Below are 24524 nucleotides of genomic sequence, written 5' to 3'. Positions count from 1 at the left end.
AAGCACATTGTAGCAATGTGCCACTTCTTCTTTTTACTGTTATTTCCTCTTGTGTACAAGGAATACCTGTTTTAAAAGCTGGTCGTATATTCAAGCCATTTAAAATGTTAGTCTGCAGAGTCTTGAGCTTCGTTCAGACATTTAGCCGGGAACTTTCCCAGATGGTGACTTTACTTTGGAGGGTGGGTGTGCGTTCACAATTCGGCTGGATCTACCCTGAAGTCCATGCAACATATCAGAGAGCACTCCTTACACGATTCAGGTTTTCCTCTGCATATTGGAACTGAGCTCAATTTATGTTGGGTTTGGGGGGCAAATTTGAACTTGCGGTAAAGCCTGCTGTCTGAGAAACCTCCAGGTCTGTGGGGGACCTCTGTCCCTGCGGTGAGCACACTGTGCCCCCTGAGAAGTGGCAGTTTTACCTTGATGGGAGTCAGGTGAGGAACTGAGGCGCAGTGGGCATGAGGGGCTCCTCCTTCCACCTTCCTCCCCAACAAAGGGTGGAGGAGGGAGGAGCTGGAGACACTGTGGCAGCTCCTCCCCACCTCAGACTCCCAACTGGGAGGGAACTGGCAGCAGTGGCAACAGCAGCTCTCACCCTCAGAGGGCAGAAAGCAGAAGAGCTGATGCGACCACGGAGTCCATAGCAGCAACTCCTCCTTCCACTTCCACTTCCCACAACAGTAAGTAAGTGTTAAATAAAATAAAATAAAATAAAATAAAATAAAATAAAATAAAATAAAAAAATAATAAGTGGACTTCCTCCCAGAGGACCTTGTAGGAGGAAAGAGCAATTGAAAGCAGTAGCAATGCAGCTTCTCAGTTTCCACAACCTCTACCACCATCTGGCAAAAAGGGGTTCCCAACCTGTGATCCTCCAGATGTTGCTAAACTACAACCCCATAACCCCTAGCCAGTGACTGGGGATGATGGGAGTTGTAGTTCAGCAACATCTGGAAGACCACAGGTTGGGAACACCTGATCTAAAGTATTATGTGGTATAAACGCTCCATGAAAAGGCACATATATGCAAATACTGGATTTGCACAATCCCTTCTCCCTTTTTGAGAACAAGAATTGTACAAATTGTGTCTCCACTTGTTACACATGTGTTAACTCTGATTCTTATGGGGAACCGAAATAAGTAATTTGCTACCAAATAGGAGCACTAAGAAAACTGAAATTCATGGGACTTATTAAAATTATTTAAAAGTATATGCTGGGCTAGTATCTCTCCCCAACAGGTGAACAGTGCTGTCAACAGTTTCTTTTGCAATGCATGCACAATGCAGGATATCAAGCAGCACAACCTACCATGTGCTAAATATAGTAGCTGTCATCCTGACTAAATTCCTCCAAAGAAGTCCTACTGAAATTAAGTCGTTCTTTAGAGCAACTCCTGAGTAGTGCTATTCAGTAAGTTAATTTGGACGTTAACTTGTCTCTCATAAGTCTAGAAATCTGGATCACACAATGAAGTGGATTTGCAGTAAGTAGGCTCATGTAAAACAGCAGAAGAATGTACTGTTCACTGAATACTAATTAGCTTGAGCAACAGACTAGCACAACATCTGATGATAGCCACCAGCTTAGGTGTTTTTAAAAGACTAGACAAATTAATGTGAAGATAGGTTGATCAATGGCTATTGGCCACAATCACTAAAGCTCCATGTACAGAGTTAGTGTTCCACTGAATACCAGGCATTTGGGACAAACTATAAGGGAAGGCTGCCACCTTTGTGCCCTACTTGTGAGTTCTCAGAGGCACCTGGTTGGCGTTATTGCAGTGGAATGCTGGACTAGATGGACTCTGGCCTCATCCACCAAGGCCAGCCTTACACTCTTGCATTCTAACTGTGGGATGAGCTGAATCCCAGAGTTCCAAGTGTATGAAATACACACAGCTTCCCAGTAAAAACAATGGAGCATAGAGTTTCCCACATGTCCAACAGTGCCTCAAATAAATGAACTGAAAACTATGGGAAACTGCCATGTGGCCCTCTTCTTTTGGATTCCTTTATCTCTTGCCATTGATTAATCCCTGACAATATGTACATGCTCTGACCATTACATCCCCTTCTCTAAGATTTCTATGTTCATTTCATGGTGGGGAGGGAGTTGCCATTTACTTCAGTCATAGGAAAATGCATGCCTTCAACCATGTAGATCTAGTTCTGTCTCATTCTTTGGTGAAGCGTCTAATGTTTCCACAGGGAGCAGACTGGGGAGAAGAGAGTCTTGGTAATGATAGCCTAGTACAGTGGAGGTTTTTGTTTCCTGCCAGCTTCAGCTGACCATGTGGGTGACTGCAGAGCACAGGGGTAGTTTAGCAGCTTTTGTTGTGCTGAAACTGAAACAATCCTTAGCAGCTATTTCAAGCATCTGGTGTTTTATCTGGAGGGAGGGTATCTGAATGCTCAAGGGTAACAAGGTAGTATGCTCGACACTTTCTCTTTCCTCCATTCCCTTCCCCCAAGCCCCACTTCTGCATGCAAGAAGGAAACTTCCACAATGCAAACATCTGGCATGTTTTGAAATCCAGCATCCCTGAAATAGAGAGAGGACAGTTTCCTGTTATCTTAAAGCAACAACAAAACACCTCTCCTTTCATTGTGGCAAAATGCTCAGTGCAAAACCAAAGTGGCATTACTTGGCAGAACTATGTGACTTAGGGATGTGCACAAAATGGATGTTATGTTTTGTTTCGAGCTTGAAACAAAACACAGTTGGCAAAATGTTTTGTTGAAACAGCAGTCAACCCCAGCTGTTTTGATGGAACAAACTTGAAATGTTTTGAGTGTTTCAGCCATAGGGAACAATGGGGAAACTCAAAACACCCCATTGTTCCCCATGGGTAGCTGCTAGGGAAACCAAAGTGGGCTGGGCATGGAAGCTGCTACCTACCGTCCAACCCACAAAAGAAATGGGCAAGTGAGTGATTTCAAACACATTTTTAACTTTTCCCCAAACCTCCCATACAGTGTTGTCTCTATTTTTTTTTCATCTGCATGAGAAATGAGTTTTGTTTTGGGCGGCAGTATCAAGGCAGTGTGTGTGTTTGTGCATTCAGAATGAGGCCTTCCTGATTCAAACTGAGCGGGATCTAAAATTGAGTGGACATCAAAAAACATGTGAACACTGCTCCCATAGGGGTTTGGGGAAAGGTTACAAATTTGTTTAAAATTGCCCACTTACCCATTTCTTTTGTGGGTTGAGTGGGAGGTAGCACCCATCATGCCCTACCAACCAGCCCACTTTGGTTTCCCTAGCAGCTACACATGGGGAACAATGGGGTGTTTTGAGTATACCCATTGTTCCCTATGGCCGGAACAAGCTGCACTCACAGAATGCATGCACACAAATTTTGCATTGCAAATTGCAACCCTGCCTTGAAAAACACTGCAGAAGCACACAGTAAAAGGGAATGTATCTCTACCAACACAGAACACAGATTTCAAAACACAGTCCAAATGGCCAAAAAAGAATCACTGACCCAGAATTTACTGCCAGCCACAGTGTCTGTGCTGCAGTGACATCATTGGCACAAGTTTCGCTCTCTCACACAATTCCTAACATTGCAACAGGTGCCACAGCAGCACCCTTAGCAGCAAGCATAGCCATAAGTTCAACTAGAGCAACTTCAGTCAAATTTTGACTGAGTATACATTGCAATGCAGATTGTAGAGCAGACCAGAGCAGTGAGGGAAGCATACGTTAGTCTCAAGGGCAGACATGGAACTCATCATAGCAATCACCAAGAAATATCACACACACACCTGCCAGTGCCCATTTCTCACCACAACACTATCTCACAAACAAAACAAACCACAACTCAAGGCAGGCAGGCATCCAAGTTCTTTCTTTGTCAATCTGAGTTCCAGAAAAACCATATAGTAATAGCAGCAATAGCACAGCATATTGTACTTGGTGCTGAGAACACCACAAAATCAAACTTTCCTTGATTCCTCCCTCCTCTCCTCCTGATGGAGAGGAGGTGCACTATAAGAGGTGTACTATAAGGGCTCTCTCTGTCTCCCAGTCCCTTTCAATACATTTTGAAACTCCCTCCTTTTGTGTTCCTCCTCCCAGACAATGAGGGCACAATTGCTCATGACAACACAAATTTTGTATGAAAACAAGCCAACTAAGAAGCAAGGAGATCGCAAGCCAATCAGAAGCCAGCGTCAGAAAACCAATCAGCAAGGGAGAAAAAGGGGAAATCAGCAAGGGGGGAAAGTTGTTTCAAAAAGCGGGGTTGTTCTGAGCTTGAAACCAGCACTTTATTTAAAGGGCACATTGTTTCAAGTTCGAAACTCTAAAAAAAGCCTGTTTCAAGTCAAAATGATTTGTACATCCATAATGTGATTTCAAGGAGAACAAGTGGCTTAATCTCCTAAATAATACAGTCCAGCATCTGCTACATTCACATGGGCTGTAATCTAACTGGAGTCCTACCTTTAGATTTCATCTGCTATGGATGTGGGATACTGTACATTCTAGAAACCTCTATAATGCACAAGGGTTTCACGGAAGATGCACAAAGATTCCTCAGCAGGCAAATCAGTGTAGAAAATGTCCTTTGGAAGTGGAAAGTTTGAAAACCATGGATTAAAAGACTCATGTTGTTTAAGGTCTTATGTTTATTTACCCAGTCTCACATTGGTTTGATTATCACACCATTCCTAAAAAGGGAATAACAATTTGCCTTTCCAATTAGGTGTGCATTATGAATAGCTGGGATGAACAACTTCTCCTGGGCTTGACAGCAACCACGGCCAAACCTACTGCAATCTTCTCCATGTGAGTTTTAGAGCTTTGCATAACTCACACACATTAATCCATTGTGCTGGTGTATACTCTAAGGCTTATTTCCCTAGGATCTGAAATCTCTCTCATCTGGGTTTGGCGAGTTAAATATAGTAAATTAGTGGAAAATTGTGCTTGGATTGTGTGCTGGGTGGAAATTCCTAGGAGTCAGCATAACTTTGGGTTTTTAGGAATTAGAATAATAATGATAAAAATAACTCCCATGTAGTATTGTAGATAAAGTAGCAGCCCAGGAAGACCCAGGTTGAAATTCCTATTCAGCCATGAACCTCATTTAGTGACCTTGTGCCAATCACTCTCTCAGACTAACCTACCTTACAGGGCTGTTGGAGATAAAATCAGAAGGAAACCTGTGCGGCAGCATGTAGAATTCATCAGACGTTGGAGCTATTTTGATGAACAGTGGAAAGCGGGCTAAGGGTGCTTAGCCCGCTTTCCACCGATCATGAGACTCACCAGGCTCGCAGCCGAGACCGGTTGAGTCAAAGCGGATCACCCGCTTATGTAGCCCTCCCCTAAGCCCGGGTTAGCGGAGCAAGTGCTCTGCTAACCCGGGCTTCCCGATTGTGAGTTGCTGCAGCGTGGCTCCATGGCTACTCATGAGTAGACCCCCGGAGGGAAGGCGAAAAGCCACCTCCCGGCTCCAGGGGTCTCTTCAATCGGCCCCCGCTCCCCCCAGCACCTGCTGCCTCCGTTACTGTCTGCTTGTGTGCGGGGAGAGCGGGCTAAACCTGCTCTCTCCGCTCACCCTTACAAAGCGGGTCTCACTGATTGTGAGACCCACCTCCCTGACTACCAGTTTATAACCATGTTCCTTTCTTAACTCAGCTGACCTTTTATATACATCCTATTTTTGGTCTATTTTCCAGTTTTACATTTATTTTGAAGGTAAAGTGTGCCGTTGAGTTGGTGTCAACTCCTGGTGACCACAGAGCCATATGGTTTTCTTGGTATAATACAGGAGGGGTTTACCATTGCCATCTCCTGCGCAGTATGAGATGATGCCTTTCAGCATGTTCCTATATTGCTGCTGCCCGATCTAGGTGTTTCCACCAGCGGGGATTTGAACCGGCAACCGCTAACTTGCTAGTCAAGTCATTTCCTCACTACGCCATTAGGTGGTGCAATCATTTATTTTACAACCTGTATATTCCTAATTCCTCATGACTTGTTTTTATCCTTGCAACCTGTCAAACATATCCTGTTTTATACTTATTTTGGTTGCTGTGTCCTTAATCATCCATGTTTCTTACATCACCTCTCTCACTGTATAAGACACAGTGGCTTTGTAAAATCTGTTGTTTGTAGTGATACACTATTAGTATCTCGTAGTTATAGATATATTATAATTCCATTGTAGGGCAGTTATTGGATAATAGTGATATTTTAGCTTGTGATATTATTTCCTTGCTCATGGCCTTATATGCCTTTTTGCTCTTATGCTGGTCTTGGACTGTAATAAAGATTGATTGATTGATTATTTGATAAAGAATTCAATATCAAAACAAATCTGCATACTTTTTAACCAACAGTAGTTAATCCAAGAAAAGAAAAACTTACCTACCTGAGTACTTACTGAGAATGTTACTCTCAGCCAATCTCATTCCTTGCAGCGTAAATGATCCATAACCTCCCCTCCCCCTTTCTCTTTCTTAGCTGTTTTCTGCCTTGGCAATCTGCCTAATTCATTAGATTGCATCCATTTTCAGCTCAATATATTTAATTTGCTGATTGAATAGGATACCATTAGCATGACCCATAAATGGCCAGCATTACTTTTACATGTCATTTTTTAAAAATAGTGGCCACAGATTAATTATTCACAAGTGAAGATGAGCCATTTAAACAATCGAGCACAGGATAAATATAAATGCACATAATATTTGTTTAGATTTTTATAGTTATTTAGAGGGTCTTATGCAGGCTGGTGAGAGTCTGTAAAGACAAAAGAAAACAAGAGAGAGAGAAAAGAGAGTCCAACATGGACTAAAGCCACAGCAAACATGCTACTGCAGAGGTATTCTCCTCAGATGTTGCTGATGTGGCACAAGAGGAGAATTGGATAGGAAGATGCTCATGCCATCTCTTAATGCATGGGTACCTCTCTTTTTGGGGAGGGAGTGGTGAGCACCAATTTCCTAGCAAAAGCTCTAGGAGTTCCCAGGTGCAGACCCCAAACATGAAATTTTAAAGTTCTATTTATGGTAATTTAAATATGTTTTATATGATTTCAGGTTTTTAGTTGCTGTTTATTTAAATTGTAAACAGCCTTGAGATTTTATATTGGGCAGTATATAAATGCATTAAATGAATGAAAGAGTGAATGAAATGAGAATGCAGAAAGATGATGAAGGACAAGAGGTTTATTGAGCCCCTGTTGGGCTAACATACAGGATTGGTAGTCTGTGTTTGTATGGTGGGTTGTGTGTTCTGCAGGCCTACACTTATCCAATATTTTTTGAAATCAATGGAAAACTCCAACTGGGATCACAGTGCTTGTGAAGTCATAGCTTGTGAGGATGAAATCCAATATCTGCTTGTAAAATTAGGTATAACATGGTCTGGAGCATGCAAGCATCTGCCACTGTCAGGAAGTGGTCAGTCATGACTAAGAGAGGCATGCCTCTTTAATCAAGTGTTTCTTTCCCAAGACAAGCTATTTGGGTCACTAGCTGTGATTTTCAGTAGTGGTTTCTCTGATGTGGCTACCTGTCTACAGGGAGCTCAGATGAGGCCACTATTCTTACCAAATCATACAGTCACATGGAAGCCCTGTGATCGGATCTTTTCTTTTTCTCTGTTCCTTTATTCTTTTAATGAAATGAAGCCCCAGAAGGCTGCCATTTTTATTGCAGTGGAAGCTCTGAAGAGGGGGGTGTTTAACCTTTTCCCCATGCATTACTTTCCTGATCAAAATACCCACCCACCCCAGTGGCTGTTTTCCCCATGGACACTTTCAATAAAAATTGGCACCTGGTTGAAAAAGAAAAGGTTGAGAGATCCAATCGAGGATCTCCTGTGCAATGTGTATTTTGGCTCTTAGGATAGCCAAACTCTCTTGCTTTTCCTACTATGCTGTGAATTGAAGTATGAATGCAAAGGGCTTTAAAAAGAAAGACACCTATGTCTAATATTTACCTGACCGGTAACCTTCCTCTTCAAACCTCTGTGAAATCTGCCTCAACTTCTCCAAGAAATGTCAGTCTTGATGTTAAAATACAGTCCCTGTTAAATGTATTTAACTGTAGAAAACAAATGTTTCTTTGGGAATTTTTGTCTAACATTGGAGAGTGCATGTGTGTAGTCTGAAATGGGTCAGGGCTTTATTAAATGACCTGCACTCTGAGATGGTGATCAGAGATTGAAGCCAAAAACTTCTGCTGCTTTCTTCTAGAAAACTGTGAAAGAGAGGAAGAATTGGATTGGGAGGGGGGATTTCTGTGATGATGTAGGGAATCCAGGTGCAAGACTGAAAAATATCCTCCACGAAAACTATTCCTGGGAATAGTTGGCAAATTACCAAGTCCTTCTGTCTAGTTAAATAAGAGCTACAATCAGATAATTTAAAATTCCACTGTGTGCTCTCTCTCTCTCTTCCATATAGGAGAGAGCACGCGGGGGGTGGGGGATGTTTGCTAGCTGCTCCATAATTAAGCTGTGGCTGGTGGAGAAGTCTAGAGACTTGCATCTATTTCAGCAGTCTCAGAAAGGCTCTTAACTGTTTTGCCACTAGCATCAAAGCTCTGTTTCATTTAAAGAAGAGCCCAGAATCATGTTGATAGCTTTAGGAGAATGCTATAAGGTGACAAATGAAAGAGTTACTTTGCACAAAAGACTCGAGGAGGGGATGGTGGTCATGTGGACTGTCACAAGCAACAGCTTAAGGCCAGTCTTCTCTCACTGCGATACAATGTTTTCAATGAGCTCACAGTGAAACTGATGGGAAAGTGGTTTCAATACAGCCCAAGAGGAGAAGAGCAGTACAGGCAGACCTCAATATTCATGGGGGTTCCATTCCTGGCTGCAGCTGTAGATACCGAAATGGCAAATATTGAGGTATTGGGGGCTTTGGGATCGTGAGTGTTAGGTTCCCAGTCGGCTTGAAAATAGTTTTAAAATGCCAAATATTGGTCAAATTTCATGGGGAAATGCACAGGGGGGAAAGCTCCTTACCATTGCTTTACTGCCCCCCCTTTGTTGCACTGTGCCTGGAATGCCCCCCCCCCAATTTTTTCTTTCTTTCTTTCTTTCTTAAATTGAGCCATTTTGAGGCTCTGAGAAACAAAATGGCAGCCAGAAAGGACCTCCATTGTCATTTGCAGCCAAGCCCGACCCTGTGGATATGTGAGATCAATGTGTTTATTTTTTAAATTTTCCTCCACCTATGCCAAGGTGGGATGTCTTTTTCCCAACCGTGGATACACGAATCACGGATAATGAATTTGTGGATAATGAGGTTTCCTTGTAATGACTATTGAGGCTTAAGTAACTTGTGCTAATGCAAAACCCCACATGCAGGGCTCTGCTTTGAGATGGTGATACCTTGCTGCCATCATGAGAAGAATGACTTGGCAGTGGGGATAGTAAATTTTAAAATAAAAAGCAAGAACCCTGGTATATAGCTAGGAAATGGACCTCAGAGAGCAAAGCCAGGGAGCACAAATCAACATTATTGGGGGCAGGTCTAGGAGCAGAACTCAGAGCCAGTGTTCAAGGTTTTTTGTACACATACTGTATTTACCCAAGTTATAGGTCTCTGAATTTAAGATGATTTTAGAATCCCAATATTTAAAAACTTGGAAAAAACCTAGTCCAAAGTGGCCTTATACTGGATCAGATCACTGGTCTGTCCTGGCCAGTACTGTCTGCAGTGACTGGCAGTGAGTCTCCAGGGTTTCAGACATGGCTCTTTCCCAACCCTTTCTGAAGATGCTAGGGATTTAAGCTAGGTCCTTTTCCATGCAAAGCTATTGTTAGAGACGAACGTTTGGGGCGGTGTACAAATTTGATAAATAAATAATAATAAATAAATATGCACCACTGCTATGGACCCTTTTGGGCATGTATGGACTTCTATTAATCTTACAGCTAAAACACACTAACAAATGGCTACAGTGTAAAAACTACAACAAAACACCACCAGCCTTGGCCCTTGCTTTCTGGCAACTGCCCCCAAAGCAAATATTCTGCTTGATCAGTTTTAAGGACAAGATCAGCTAGGAGGCAGAAAGCAAGGTAGGTTTCCTGGAAACTCTGATGCTGTAAGAGAAAGGAGAAAGAGGAAGGTCTTCCCCTTCCTCATGGTAGAATAGCAGCATTAGAGCCAATGAGAATTCTGCAGGTTGATACAACGGGAGAGTATTCTAAGCCAGAAGGGCAATGTCACCAAATACAGATGAAACTCGGAAAATTAGAATATCGTGCAAAAGTCCATTAATTTCAGTAATGCAAATTAAAAGGTGAGACTGATATATGAGACAGACGCATTACATGCAAAGCGAGATAAGTCAAGCCTTAATTTGTTATAATTGTGATGATCATGGCGTACAGCTCATGAAAACCCCAAATCCACAATCTCAGAAAATTAGAATATTACATGGAACCAAGAAGACAAGGATTGAAGAACAGAACAATATCGGACCTCTGAAAAGTATACAGTGTACTGTGCTTGACTGGCCAGCAAACTCGCCTGACCTGACCCCATAGAGAATCTATGGGGCATTGCCAAGAGAAGGATGAGAGACATGAGACCAAACAATGCAGAATTGCCGAAGGCCGCTAATGAAGCATCCTGGTCTTCCATAACACCTCATCAGTGCCACAGGCTGATAGCATCCATGCCACGCCGCAATGAGGCAGTAATTGCTGCAAAAGGGGCCCAAACCAAGTACTGAATACATATGCATGCTTATACTTTTCAGAGGTCCGATATTGTTCTATTCTTCAATCCTTGTCTTCTTGGTTCCATGTAATATTCTAATTTTCTGAGTTTGTGGATTTGGGGTTTTCATGAGCTGTACGCCATGATCATCACAATTATAACAAATTAAGGCTTGACTTATCTCGCTTTGCATGTAATGCGTCTGTCTCATATATCAGTTTCACCTTTTAATTTGCATTACTGAAATTAATGGACTTTTGCACGATATTCTAATTTTCTGAGTTTCACCTGTAAATAAGCAAGTCTCTATCAGACTTACTTCCGGGTAAATGTAATCAGTATTGGGCTGCAAGTGATCCACCCGACTCCAACAAGATGCTGGTAAACAACAAGATGGCCTGACAATAAATACAGCTGCTAAATAAATTGCTACACTAGATTTATCTGGCCTGTAGGAATGAAACTGAAAGCAAGCCTGAGTATTACAGATAACAGCTTTAGAGTATAAAAAAGTCACATAGTAACATAGTTAATATGCATATAAACTGCATATTAACATAGTAGGATCATTCACACAACTGCTGCCTGTGGGGCTGAGGGGATGCTGGGGAGACAGGATCACACCTACCTTTCCCCCACACCACCTCCTTTCCCTCCCTGCCATGCCACTCACCCGCTCACACGATCTCGCAGCTGTGGTGAGTGGCACGTCAATCTCTGCACATTAATTTCAGTGTTCAATGCAGTAGACTTTTCAGTCTACAATTTGGCCACCTTCTTTACAGCTTTCCCCCTCTTATTTATTTATTTGTTTGTTCGATTTTTAGACTGCCCTTAGAAAATAGCTCAGGGTGGTTCACAAACATCAAAGACCCTTTAAAACAATTAAAAGGCATTCTCTTATGCCTTTGTTACAAAAGTAAAGTTCCAGGGCATTCTTATCCAGATAATTTATTATTCTGTATACATTCAGTGCTTTGTGTTTTTCTTCTAAAAGAGATCTAGATTAATGATTAGCCTATGAAGTTACTGATTAATGATTAATCTATTGAGTTACCACTTCTCAGTGATTCACTATGCTCCTAAGCACAAAGAATCACTGCTCTGTAATGAAAGGGTGCTTTAAGTAGTCTTTTACTCCTTACTTTGAGCTAAGTCCATTTTCTTCCCTCTAGAGTTGGAATTTTTTTACTGTTCCTTGCCATTCATCTAAAGTCAAGTGAGGTGACAGAAAAAAATCTTGTTATGAACAAAGTTCCATTATTGATTGATGCAGCTATGTTGCATCATTGATTAATGCAACATAGCTGCAAGGTAGAAGACCTGGGTATTTGCCTATTAGGTCATTGCTCAGGCTTCATTACTATATGATGAACATGCAAATATTTATTTCATATCTGCTGTGAGCCAGCTCCAGGTCTTTAAGCATTCTCAGACAAGGCACCATCAATGGGCCCCCTTTACCTGGAAGAGGTGAGGCATGCAAACGGAGGACTCTTGCACATACTGAGGCCATCCACACAATCAAAAACTGTGTTCTACCTGGGTTTGAGAGCTGTGTGCGCTCCCAAATTTAGGTTGTGTGGAAGCAAGGTAGAAGTCAAAGCTACCCAGGTTTTTCTCCTACCTTGCTTCTACACAACCAAAACCACAACCAAAAGTCAGGAGCACACATAGCTCCCAAACCCAGGTAGAACACAGTTTTTGATTGTGTGAATGACCTCACTGTCTCTGGCCTTCTTGGGTGTTCCATGCAAAGTGAATTATGTTATTGTTTGGGCAGTGGGTCCTCAGCAAACCTTGAAGCCTTGGGACATGCCAGCTTCAACACTCTGGAGCCAGTCTTGGCTGTACCACTTCAAACTATGGGAGTGGGTGGAGACCATCCATTAAGTATGTCATACATTCACAGGCCTTTTAAAATCCATCTCCACCATCTTGTCAGACTTGACCCCATTTTAAGCAATGGCCAATCCCTTGTTTGATACATCTTAGCAATCTTTTCCCACTTCTTGATATATTATGCTTTACGGATGGTCCCTGAATAACACTGGTTTTTGCTCACTTTGTAAATTGTCCCTCTGTTACTCTCGAGGCAAATATTCAAGAGTTTACTATGATTTGCTTCCAGTACAATATTTTCTGTTTGTTGGCTGGCTTTTTAAGGAGACTGAATGAGTGCTTACATCATTGTTCTAAACCACCCAGAGATGTAAGTTGGTATAAAAGTATTATTTATAAATAAATAAATAAATCTGAAGTGGGCACTAGTCCACTAAAACACATGCCACAATAAATCTGTTAATCTTTAAAGTGTCACAAGATCCTTTATGTATTTATTTTATTTTATTTAAGATATATATATATCCCACCCCTCCATCACACTGCTGCCCAGGGCGGCTTAAGTAAAAGTACAAAACCATAAAATCCAAGATAAACTCATTTAAAAATCCATGATAAAATCACCTTAAACATTATAGAAGACAGGGCAGATAAAAGTAGAATAGAAGCCAGGATTAAAACAAGATGATAATCACAGTTCGTCTTTAAAAGCATCTTTTAAAAGGAGGGTTTTAAAGTTCTTTTAAAAACTAAGCAAAGAGGGAGAATGGGAAAGTCCTTCTAGAAAGACATTCCAAAGATGGGTCCACCACTGAGAATACTCTGACCCTGGTCCCCACCAACCGGATTGTGTCAATGGTGGGGTGGAGAGAAGGGCTTCCTTCACTGGATGAGCTGAGAGAGCCCTGGCATTTTCATATGGGGAAATGAGGTCCATAAGGCATCCTGGTCCCAAGCCATCTAATAAGAGTTTTAAAGGTCAAAACCAGCACTCTGAATCTAGCCTGGAAGCAAACTGGCAGCCAGTGAAGCTGCCTCCAGATAGGTGTAATACAGAGTCCACAAGCTTCCTTGCAGCAGCATTCTGGACCAGCTGAAGCTTCCAAACAGCAGTACAAACAAGGGTGGCAAATATTCCATTGCCCAAATAAGGGACACAGCCCATAAGGGCTGGAGGGGTGGAGGCCATTGGACAGGGGCTGGAAGGTGAATGCTAGGGTAATAAATAGTCTGGGTATCAGTGCTGTTATAGGTTACTGAACTGTATTAATTATATAATTAATATTAAATTACCTTAATAATTAAGCTGCAGGCTGAAAATTAATATAAGCTGCTTCTCCCCAGCAACCCAACTCCACCACCAATCCCCTTGCCTCAGCAGCAGATAATAACAGAACAGAAGAAGAAGGAGAGTCCACTTGTGTTGCTTTGGCTGCCTCCCTTCCGCTGCCTCCCCACATCCAACAGAGCTCCGCCTCCACCAATCCTTTTACCTGAGAGCAGCTGCAGATAACAGAAAAGAGTCCACTGTCCAGGCTGAGTGCAATGCAATTCAGTTTCAGTTGGTGATCATGAAGGAAGCACCACACACATGTGCTCCTGAACCAACTAATCAGAGGCAGTGTGAGATGGGAAGGCAGGACACAGGAGGGAGGAGAGGAGAGGATCTGAGGGCTATAGGCCACTTCCAGTCTCAGAGACAGGATGCCTCTGAACACCAGTTGCAGGGGGGTAACAGCAGGAGAGAGGGCATGCCCTCAACTCCTGCCTGTAGGCTTCAAGCGGCATCTGGTGGGCCACTGTATGAAACAGGATGCTGGACTAGATGAGCCTTGGGCCTGATCCATCAGGGATGTTCTTATGAGAGAGTTTGATTGGTGGCTGGCACTGGCTGCCCTAGTTGCAAGGAGAGTTCTCTACTTATTCCTTTACTGGTCAGAGGCACTCAAGCCAGGGCCGCCTCGCACGTATCTTACAATAAACCCTGGTTCGACCAGGACTGTAAAAAGGCAAAAAAAGTACTGCTACAACTCTCTGCTGACCGCAAAATAAATAATACCTTATCCTTAGACACGAAATTCAAACATTATAAGGGAAGTTACAAGTCTCTGATTAGAGCCAAAAAGGAGGCCCTGAAAGAAAGACGGTGATTAGAACTCATAACGGCCCTTAATAATAAGGATGAAGCCAGTTTCTGGCGCTTAGTATCTGGAGTTAATTCATTCCCTAGACAAATTTCAATCCCGGAGGAAAGATGGGTAAACTATTTCACTAAAATCTATGCTGCCGCACAAGTACACTTAACCTCTCCATCTCAGCCCAGCATCCCCACGGAGGAATTGCCTGTATGGCCTCCAGTTACCACTGATGAAGTGGAGGATTTGATTGGACAGATAAGAGAGGCAAATCCCCAGGAAAAGATTATATCCCCCCCGACGTTTTAAGGGCCAATGTTAGCTGGTGGGCTCCGCTCTTAGTTTCCATGTTCACTTATATAGACCTAACAACAAATATGCCCAATGGCTGGGGACAGGCAATTGTCATCCCAATTCACAAAAAAGGCCCGCCTGATGACCCGTCGAATTACCGACCCATAAGTCTATTAAGCGTAATTAGTAAGTTATACGCTAAACATCTAAATTCCAAATCCAGATGGACTGGATGGAGAAAGAAAACATTCTAGAACAAGAACAAGCGGGGTTCAGAAAAGGAAGATCAGTGATGGATCACTGTTTGGTCCTCCAATGTTTAATAGAGAAATACGTTGAGGGCAGAAAGGTGCTGTTATATGTGGCCTTTATAGACTCTGAGAGCGCCTTTGACTCAATATCCAGGGATGCTCTCTGGGAGAAACTCGCAAACTCTTCTACTGATAAGGAGATTGCTAACTCTAAAATATAAACTCTATGAGAATGCGAGTCTGAGAGTAAAATGTGACCATAATGGCCAATGATCCAGAGAGATCCCTGTAGGAAGCGGAGTCCGGCAGGGATGCGTATTAGCACCAGCTCTTTTCAATTTCTACATAAACGGCCTAATCACGTGCCTATGGCAAGTTGAAACAAACATGCCAAAGATAGGGGATAGGTGTTTACCTATCCTCATGTATGCAGATGACACGGCCTTATTGTCACAGACCAGAGTTGGCCTAAAAAGAGCATTAGAATGCTTGAGTCTGCTCTGCAAAGAGGAATTTTTGGAAATTAACTATACCAAAACTAAAATTGTGAGATTTGCAAAGAAGCAACAGATCTTTAGATGGTCTATAAGTGGAGCTAGAGTAGAGCAGGTGAAGTCTTACAGATACCTAGGGGTGGTGTTTCAGTTCAATGGGGGTACTTATATGCACACCAGTGGCGCTAAATTGAATGCTACCCGATCTTCTATGGCAATTAGGAAATTTTTCTGGGCACAAGGTGGTGGCTACATTCCGGCAGCAAATAAAGCCTTTCAGGCTAAAGTGATACCTCAGCTGCTATACAGGGTTCAGGTTAGACCGTTAAAAGACTTACAAGCTTTAGAAAAAATCCAATTGGGCCGTCTGAGATCACTGTTGGGGTATCAAAATGCATCCTGAACTCCTTAATATGGCTGGAGACTGGGCTTTTGAAACTGAAGACTAGGGCCTGGCTTCTTATCATCCTGTATTGGATTAAGACTTATCTTTACTCGGTAGGACTTATACCTCACCTCCTTGCCACTACCCCACAACCCCGTTGGTGTAAGGCGGTTGAGGAGAGACTCCGGAAGATGGGCTTCTTTCCAGCACAATTGTTAAGAGTATGGTGAGTCAACGGCAAGATGCCTAGTTAAAACAAAGGCTCAGGGACATAAACTTCCAGGAGGAAAGGGCCTCTATAAATAGAGGCCTATAAACAACTGCTAAGCACCAAGAAAGATTGGGCCATAGCCTCTTATTTTTACACAATCTATTCACCAAAACTTCGCTGGGCATTTACAAGAGCTTGCCTGAATGCCCTACCCTCAGCGATGTTATCAGGGAAATTTGAGAGAAAACCCTATGATGAGAGACTCAGACTATGCTCTTGCGGATCTGCTCCCGAAACACTGAAGCATTCACTGTTACATTGCTCGCTTTACATCATTGAAAGAGATTTATTTTTATCCCAGTACCTGAAAGGTCTCAAAAGCCACTCGGAGGAGACGATTCTTACATGTTTATTAGAAGATAGGGACCCAATAATATCATTGGTGGTTGCCAAATTCTGTTATACATTGACTAAATTAAGAGATGCTAAAACACAGCAATCAGCTGCCAAAGGTTCTTGATTTTATGTATCTGATAACATTTTAGTTTTTGTTTTCATTTTTTCTCTCTCTTTACTGAGCATATTTTGTTTCTATTGCTGTTTGATCTAAGATTGTAAATAAACAACTAACTAACATAATAACTGCACTCACTCTCTCTGTTCATTCTTCTTTTTGCTAACTTATAGTGATTTGATATACCTTTGGTTTTGTTCAGTTTTTATATTATCTCAGAGATTTAATGTCATAGAAAATCATAATGTAAAGTATTTGGGGAAAATGTTATGTTGAAAGGATTTGAATATCAAGATCTGAAATATAGTTACTTAGAGAATGGACATGGCATTGTAGATGAGTTCCTGTACTCTGTAGTTAATTAAGTTATTTCCTAGGAGGATCCAGAAAATCATTTATATTGATTTGCCCATTCACAACTAGAATAAACTTTCACTTTATCTTTAGAATACCATAAGCATCCAGATGATAATACAGTAGTTCTTATGATCTACTCGGGAGGACTAGCCACAATTTTTGAAGAAACGTTTTAGCTCTACACACCAGAACCATAGTTAATTTATTGATTTCTTTTTTGTAGAGATATTCTTCTGGCTTCACAGCTCATGAAAAGGTTTGGAAAACAAGGCAAAGATCAATGACATTTTCTCCTAAACTCTTGTCTCCCTTGTAAGCTTCCTTTCCCCTTTCCAAGTGGAAAATTAAAGGTACTGGAAACTGTTTATGGGCCCTATGGAAAGATGTTTGGCAAGCTGTGTCAATCATTTGCTCTCCTGCTTTCTTTGAGCTAATTGTTTGCTAAAGCTATTAGAATGTGTGCACTAGAGAATAGCATTTGGGCTCTTGAAACAGTGGGAGTTTCTCAGCCAGAACAAATGCCCACCTACATAGCATTCAAGGACACAATATTCATTATTATACAGGCTCTGGGAATGCCACTTCTGCTTCTGGAAGTACTTAGTGCTGTTTTCTCCTGCTCTTTTATTAGCCTAGCGTAAAATGAGCAAACTCTCAAAGCCACTGAATTCCTTCCTTGCCACTAAATGACAATCTGGCTATTGTACATCTTACAGCACAAATGCTGTGTAACTTCAAAAGCATGCAAACAAAGCTCAACATCCATACTATACATGTCCTTCAAAGCACTTTGCAACAAAAATATCCATATGCAGTACAAAGTAGTAGCATTGCTCACCTTGAAAGGGCTTGAGGATTTGTGTGCATCTCAAAGTGGGTGTCTCCAAAATCTCACATCACATTTTTGGTAACAGTACTCCATTGGGCAACTCACTATTGGAAAGGGTTGCAATTTTTTCTATCTTATGTGAAGTAGTTTAAAACAACAACAACTGTTTAAAGATTCATATTTGCCTGGCAGAGCAAGCATGCTCTCCCACTGGTTGAGGGGATTATGACATCAGTAGTGCTTAACCTCCCTCCTGTCTCCTGCAATGTATAGATAGGACTGAGGGAGTCACAGGGCTGTGTGTGGCTTCTTTTGCTCCGATTCCTTAACATGACTGAGAAAAGATTTGCCAAAGGAAATTTAAAAAATCTATTAATGAGGCCAACCTGTGCACTAGGGCACCAAATTTTGGATGAGGGCACCGCCACCCCTTCCACCTGCAGTGAATAGCCACTGTGGCTCCCACTGGTGGCTGGGGTGGGGGATGATTAGGAATCAGATTATACCCTTAAAATTTCATAAAATGTACAGTGGCTGCCATTTGCCCCTTGTGCAGCTGCCCTGCTCTGCATGGACTCTGCCCGCATCAAGTACCCTGCTCCTATCGCTGAAGGAACCAACTCATTCTCAGATGAGGTGCTACTGACTCCTTAAATATTTGCTAATGCTATTGTGGAGTAGGCCTTTGCCTGATTCTTGGTGTGGCCTGATCCTTGATTAGGAACAATAGGCATTGATAGCAGTTGGTTATTCAAGGGTTTTGAATGCCACCTGCACTCTCCCATTAGGATTGCGGGCTTAAATCAATTTTGCATGGGGAGGGTGTTTAGCAGTTTAGATTGGGCTGTGTGGAGCTTACTGAGGATTTCATTCAAATTGCTAGGCTGCAGCACCTTTAGGACTAGCTTTGCCTGCCTGTGGGCTGTGTGTTTTGCGCCTCTGTCTGTCTGCTCAGCCTGTAAAATAGACAGAACGGAAACATGCCCTATAAAGGTTGACATGAAATTTTCACTGCTCAGAAGAGAGAATATTATTTAATGCTGCTGACCTGCTCATTATACATTTTCAAGGTACGCGTTTAAACATTCCAGGCGCTAGAAACAGCCAACTGCTCATCTGTGTCCACTCTCCCGACCCTTATCAGTGACTCATGCTTTAAAAGCTGGCTACTCCTTGTACAATATATCAGGGAAGTAGATATACAGTTTAAAAAGTGGTCCTTTCTCCAATTCATTAGTCAACTAAAGCACAGACAATATGCCTTCAGGATCCTACTGGGTACCATTCATGGCTTTCAGAAACTGCATTCTAATTGGATTTCCTCCCCATTTCTCCACTCAAGCCCTCTCATATTAAAGGCCCAATTGCATTTCTGATGGCATTAGCAGAATAACCTGGAATTTAAATGGGTATAAATGGAACCCTAGAATGTGAGCCCACAATCTGCCCAAGCTCTTCTCTTAATAATGATGATGATGATGATGATGATAAAGGCAGCCCGAATTCTGCAGAGTCCCAGCCTAATTGCTGAAGCAATTTAAGATAAGCTGAGTTTTGACTTTATGCTGATGGGATTGTATAATACAAGGCTCAGTTATTCAGTGTGGCATATACAATAAGCATGAAAAATGTTCTAGGGTGACCAAATAGGAAAGTATGACAATTTATTTTGTGAAACAAGCAAGGATTTTTATATGCATTTCATATGCATTTCTCAGATTGGGTTGGTTTTGTTCCACACATTTCCGCATTATGCTTGAAATATTATTTTCCATTGTATTTTTGTTTTATTTGTTTTCAGTCTTGGCAATGAGCAAAAACTAAATTAGAAAGACAGAAAAACTATGAGATTCCTTACAGAAACCTGCCCTATGTTCTGCAAGGGTGGGAAGACAGGAGAACCATTTCTCCTCTCCTCCAGGCTACCCTCCCATCCCCACTCTCCAGCTTAGAATGGGGAAGCTGGTTGTAGCTTTGAAGGATATGCTCTTCTAGATCAACAAGGATGGAAGACATCCCTCTTCGGATCAAAAATTTACTATTGTATGTAAACATGTGCACTCTTTCCATTCATGGATGCAGTTGATCCCAACACTGATCAGCCTGCTCATTGAGGCAAAGGAATAAATATCAAATATAGTATCCTGATCACAAAGCACTACTGTTTTTTGCTACCTATTTTGCAAGACCCAGATCAGGCCAAACAATGGCCTGATATAGACAAGTGTCCCACAATACAAGTGCCCCGCAATAGCTAGGCAACCATGTAGCACTGATGGAGGTGTGTGCATGGGAGGAGGAGTTTGTGGACTAAGACCGAACTTGACAAATCTCAGGGGCCAGGAAGCCATGGTGCCCAGAAATTTAACCGTGGCTTCTAGACTAGGATATTCAAAGGTAGAATTATTTAATAGCATCTCTTTTATTTTTGCTCCAGGCAGCCCTGTTTCTTTTCCAAGTATGTTACTTGTAAAGAAAAATCCATTTGCCCATCCTCTCCACAACATCCATAATAAAGTCCGGTAATTTTGCCAAGTGTCCACTGTCTGGCTGCTAAATTTTGGACTGGCTTCCAGACTTAAGAAAATTTGTCAAGGCCTGGTCTAGGGTAATTCTTATCTTTGAAATCTAAAAACCTAAGGAAGATTTTGGGATCATCTGCTCTAGATAGGAAACTATGAAGCTATTCACAAAATCACTAGAAAGCAGACTAAGGGTTCGCAGGGAAGTCCGGTGTTCTCAAGGTGGCTAGCCCACCTAAACCAACCTCCCCTATGAGCACCACAGTGCACAGTGATACATGAGTAGAACCCCAGCTGGGAGTCTCTCCAGGTTGCCCCATGCACTCGTGCGAGGCATCCTGGAACTTCCAACGGCCGCACAGCCCCCAATCCCCACAACCCCTGCTGGCTCTGGGATGGAGTTGGCAGTCGTGTGGGCAGCCGATTTGGCCACCCAGCTACAAGCGGCTACTTATCTGCGGGGAGAGCGGGCTAAGCCTGCTCTCCCCACAGAACCCCGTCAGGCACTTCACATGTGTCGTGTGAAGCACCTCTATGAGTAATATTAGGAACTATTCACTAGGGTTGCTCATCAAACTGGAACAATTACTCTAGCGAATTTGATATAGCTCATGTTAGATTACTTTATATTGGATTGGTTCTGACACAGAATTTTATATTTTGGACTGATGCAATACAAAATTGTCCAATATTTTATATATTGGATTGCACTGGCAAATTGGATGGGTTTTTGTGTGTGTGTACTTTTTGTTGTTGTTCAAAACTCTGTATCTGTTTTAGGCTGGCTGAGAATGGGATGCTATTCCATACATGGGAAATGATGCGTGGAGAAGGAGATGAGACCTTCCAAAATTGGAAGTCCTGTCCAAATGAAGACAACAGAAAGGAACACAAACTCTGGCAAAAGAAATGCAAGGCGAAAATAAAAGAGGCAAAAAGAGAGTTTGAGGAACATTTAGCTAAAGGCATCAAGGGGAATAACAAAAACTTCTTTAAATACATCAGATGCAGGGAGGTGGTAGAACCATTAGAAAATGAGGGAGTAAAAGGAATTATTGAGGATATGGAGGTTGCAAAATGAGCACCTTTCTTATGAGGCAAAGCTACAACACCTGGGGCTATTTAGTTTAGAAAAAAGAGGACAGCAGGGAGACATGATAGAGGTCTATAAAACCATGCATGGTGTAGAGAAAGGGGATAGAGAGAAATTCTTCTCCCTCTCACATAACACTAGAACCAGAGGTCATCCCATGAAATTGATTGCCAGAAAATTTAGGACCCACAAACAGAGGTACTTTTTCACAAACGCATAATCAACTTGTGGAATCCTCTGCCACAAAGATGTGGTGACAGCCAACAACCTGGATGACTTTAAAAGGGGTTTGGATAACTTCATGGAGGTGAGGTCTATCAACGGTTACTAGTCGGAGGGCTATAGGCCACCTCCAGCCTCAAAGGCAGGATGCCTCTTGAGTACCAGTTGCAGGGGAGTAACCGCAGAAAAGAGGGCATGCCCTCAACTCCTGCCTGTAGGCTTCCAGCGGCATTTGGTGGGCCACTGTGTGAAACAGGATGCTGGACTAGATGAGCCTTGGGCCTGATCCAGCAGGGCTGTTCTTATGAGTTCTCTGATCGACAATTCTAGCTGGTCAATGAGGGAATGACTAATCAGGCTTGCAGCTGCTGTAAACATGCTATGATTTGTTGATCTGCATGTCAATTCCCTTTCAATCACAGTGGCTCACAAAATATGTCCCTGAAGGTCCTCCAACCCTCAGGGACATATTTTCAGGTGGCATCAGGGACAGCAGGGCGAATGGAGGAACTGGCAAAAATTACCCCTCCCTCCTTGTACAGACATGATTTTATTTGATATAGTGTTTCCAGTCACCTATCTGCCTGCAACCTGGGAGGGAACAGTCTTCTCAGACCATGTCTAAAAGCTTCCAAATAAAGAGAAAAAAGTAAAAGAGAAGGCGAACCTCCTCATCCCATCAGAACTTAAAACAACAAAGTTATAGGCATTTCCATGGTCATCCATTATTTTCTATGGGCCAATGCATCGGTTCCATAGTTATGCATCAGACCAATCAGAAGCAGGCAAATATTTGAACTGAAGAAATGATACAATTATTGCTGGCATTGGATCAAGTATTTTCCTTCCAATGTACAGCCTTACTATTCACATCACAAAGAAGTAGATAAACACTTGTAGTCTTTTTATCAATCTGAAGACTTCTTAAAAAAAATCCAGATGAGAGTCATTCTCAAATGGTGGGTCAGAGTAGCCTTTAAGGTGACACATCAGACATCCAGGATGACTTGTTCGGGACAATGCAACCCAAAGGGGATTTTGCTCTCTGGTCAGGGTTTAAAACTGATATATGTGTCTTGAGAAAAGACAAAACTCACAGCCATGGGTCTCCTAGATCTAATTCTATAAAAATTAAAATTAATAGGCAATGATGTACAGGTTATGCTCTGCAATAAAACTAATGGGCCTGTATCTCACATGACCATCTTTTGACTGCAGTTTTTACACTAATGTACAGTCCTAATGTTACTAACTTTTAATGGAAATTGACAGGAATAGTTTTAACTATCCTAGTTAATAGGGTACTAGGGAATATCCTAGTACCTTACATGGAACTGGATACCACTGATCTTTATGCCTGATTTTAAACTCCTGTCATGAAGAGTGTTCATTCACATGTTACATTCAATGCAAGTATAATCTACATTCAATGTATGCAAGTACATATTTGTATGCACATATAGTTATTCACAATAATAATTTGTGAATAATTTGATTGTAGACCATTTCCCATGTTGTACAGCAGAGTGGAGCAAGGGGAAGGATCTGCAACTGGGAAAATGAGAGTGGATGGGGCAACTCTGTCCTCTGCCTTAGACTTTTCTAGAGAAGCCCTAGTTTTCATGAATTCAGATGTCACTGGTAACTTCCTACACTGACTGCTGGAATTGGTCAGTCCTGGCGGTAAGCCATCCCAACATTCCATTACTTTTAGGACCCGAAAACCTCTTTTCTTGGTGTCCAGAGCCTAGTCATCAAAGGTTGATGACCATTACATGCTGCCATTACCTTTATTCAAATGAAGAAAGGATGCAGACATTTAACATGTTGCTTCCTCTCCCCTTTAAACTGTGATTTGGAATAAACTAAAGAATCAACACTAGATTCCGGGTAGGTAGTGCTTTCATGCTTCTTTGTTTCTGGTATGGGGAAAGGATCTGTCAGCCAAAGGCTACTAGAAGCTTCATCCATGAAAGCTGGAAGTAAAAAGCTGGAAGGGGAGTTATTGGAAGAGAAAGAAGGAGCATGGGCAAAACTTTTAGGAAGAGACGGGGTTGCCTCATCTCTCAGCAAAAACAATACTAGGTTGCTAGGCTATGGAAAGTATTTATCATATTTTTATACCACTTGATATATACATCTATAGGCGGTGTACAAATTTTAATATTAAAATCACAGATTAAAATACATAAAACACAATAAAAATGATATAAAACAAATTATTAAAATTATAATAATGTGAAGTATTTATGGGATATCTTGGTGGTTACCATCTTAAATGTTTCTGAGTATGTACAATAGCTATTTTGTTCTCAGGATAACTCAGGCATTCAAATGCTGAAGCAATTTCAAATGATGTGTGGGCACTTAAAATTTTACCAAGAGAACTGTCAAGCAGTACCCTCGTCTCTTTCCCCATTATGCCTTATTTTAAACTGTTATAAACCCATAGCAAGACACTAACACATTAAACACTGGATCTCAGAACACTTGTCACTGCCTTTGGCACCTTTGAGGAAATGAGGTATACTAAATTCAACAGAACAGCTTAAGCTCTAGCATTTAATGATGCTGCATTGCCCACCTGGTGCAATAGCTGCAGCACATCCATAAATCAGAGATTACTTGAGAATCTCAGAGTTATCACTTCAAGAGATAACTCTGAGA

General features: G+C 41.9%; 1 protein-coding gene across 13 annotated transcripts in view; it reads right to left on the bottom strand.

The window, feature by feature from the left end:
- Positions 1-24524, bottom strand: part of FRMD4A (FERM domain containing 4A) — a 614972-nt gene that overhangs the window by 76893 nt on the left and 513555 nt on the right. The gene's annotated exons all lie outside the window — the stretch shown is intronic.

The sequence above is a fragment of the Hemicordylus capensis genome, chromosome 5, assembly GCF_027244095.1.
Source record: "Hemicordylus capensis ecotype Gifberg chromosome 5, rHemCap1.1.pri, whole genome shotgun sequence".
NCBI classification, from domain to species: domain Eukaryota; kingdom Metazoa; phylum Chordata; class Lepidosauria; order Squamata; family Cordylidae; genus Hemicordylus; species Hemicordylus capensis.
This window is presented reverse-complemented; position numbering and strand designations above follow the sequence as displayed.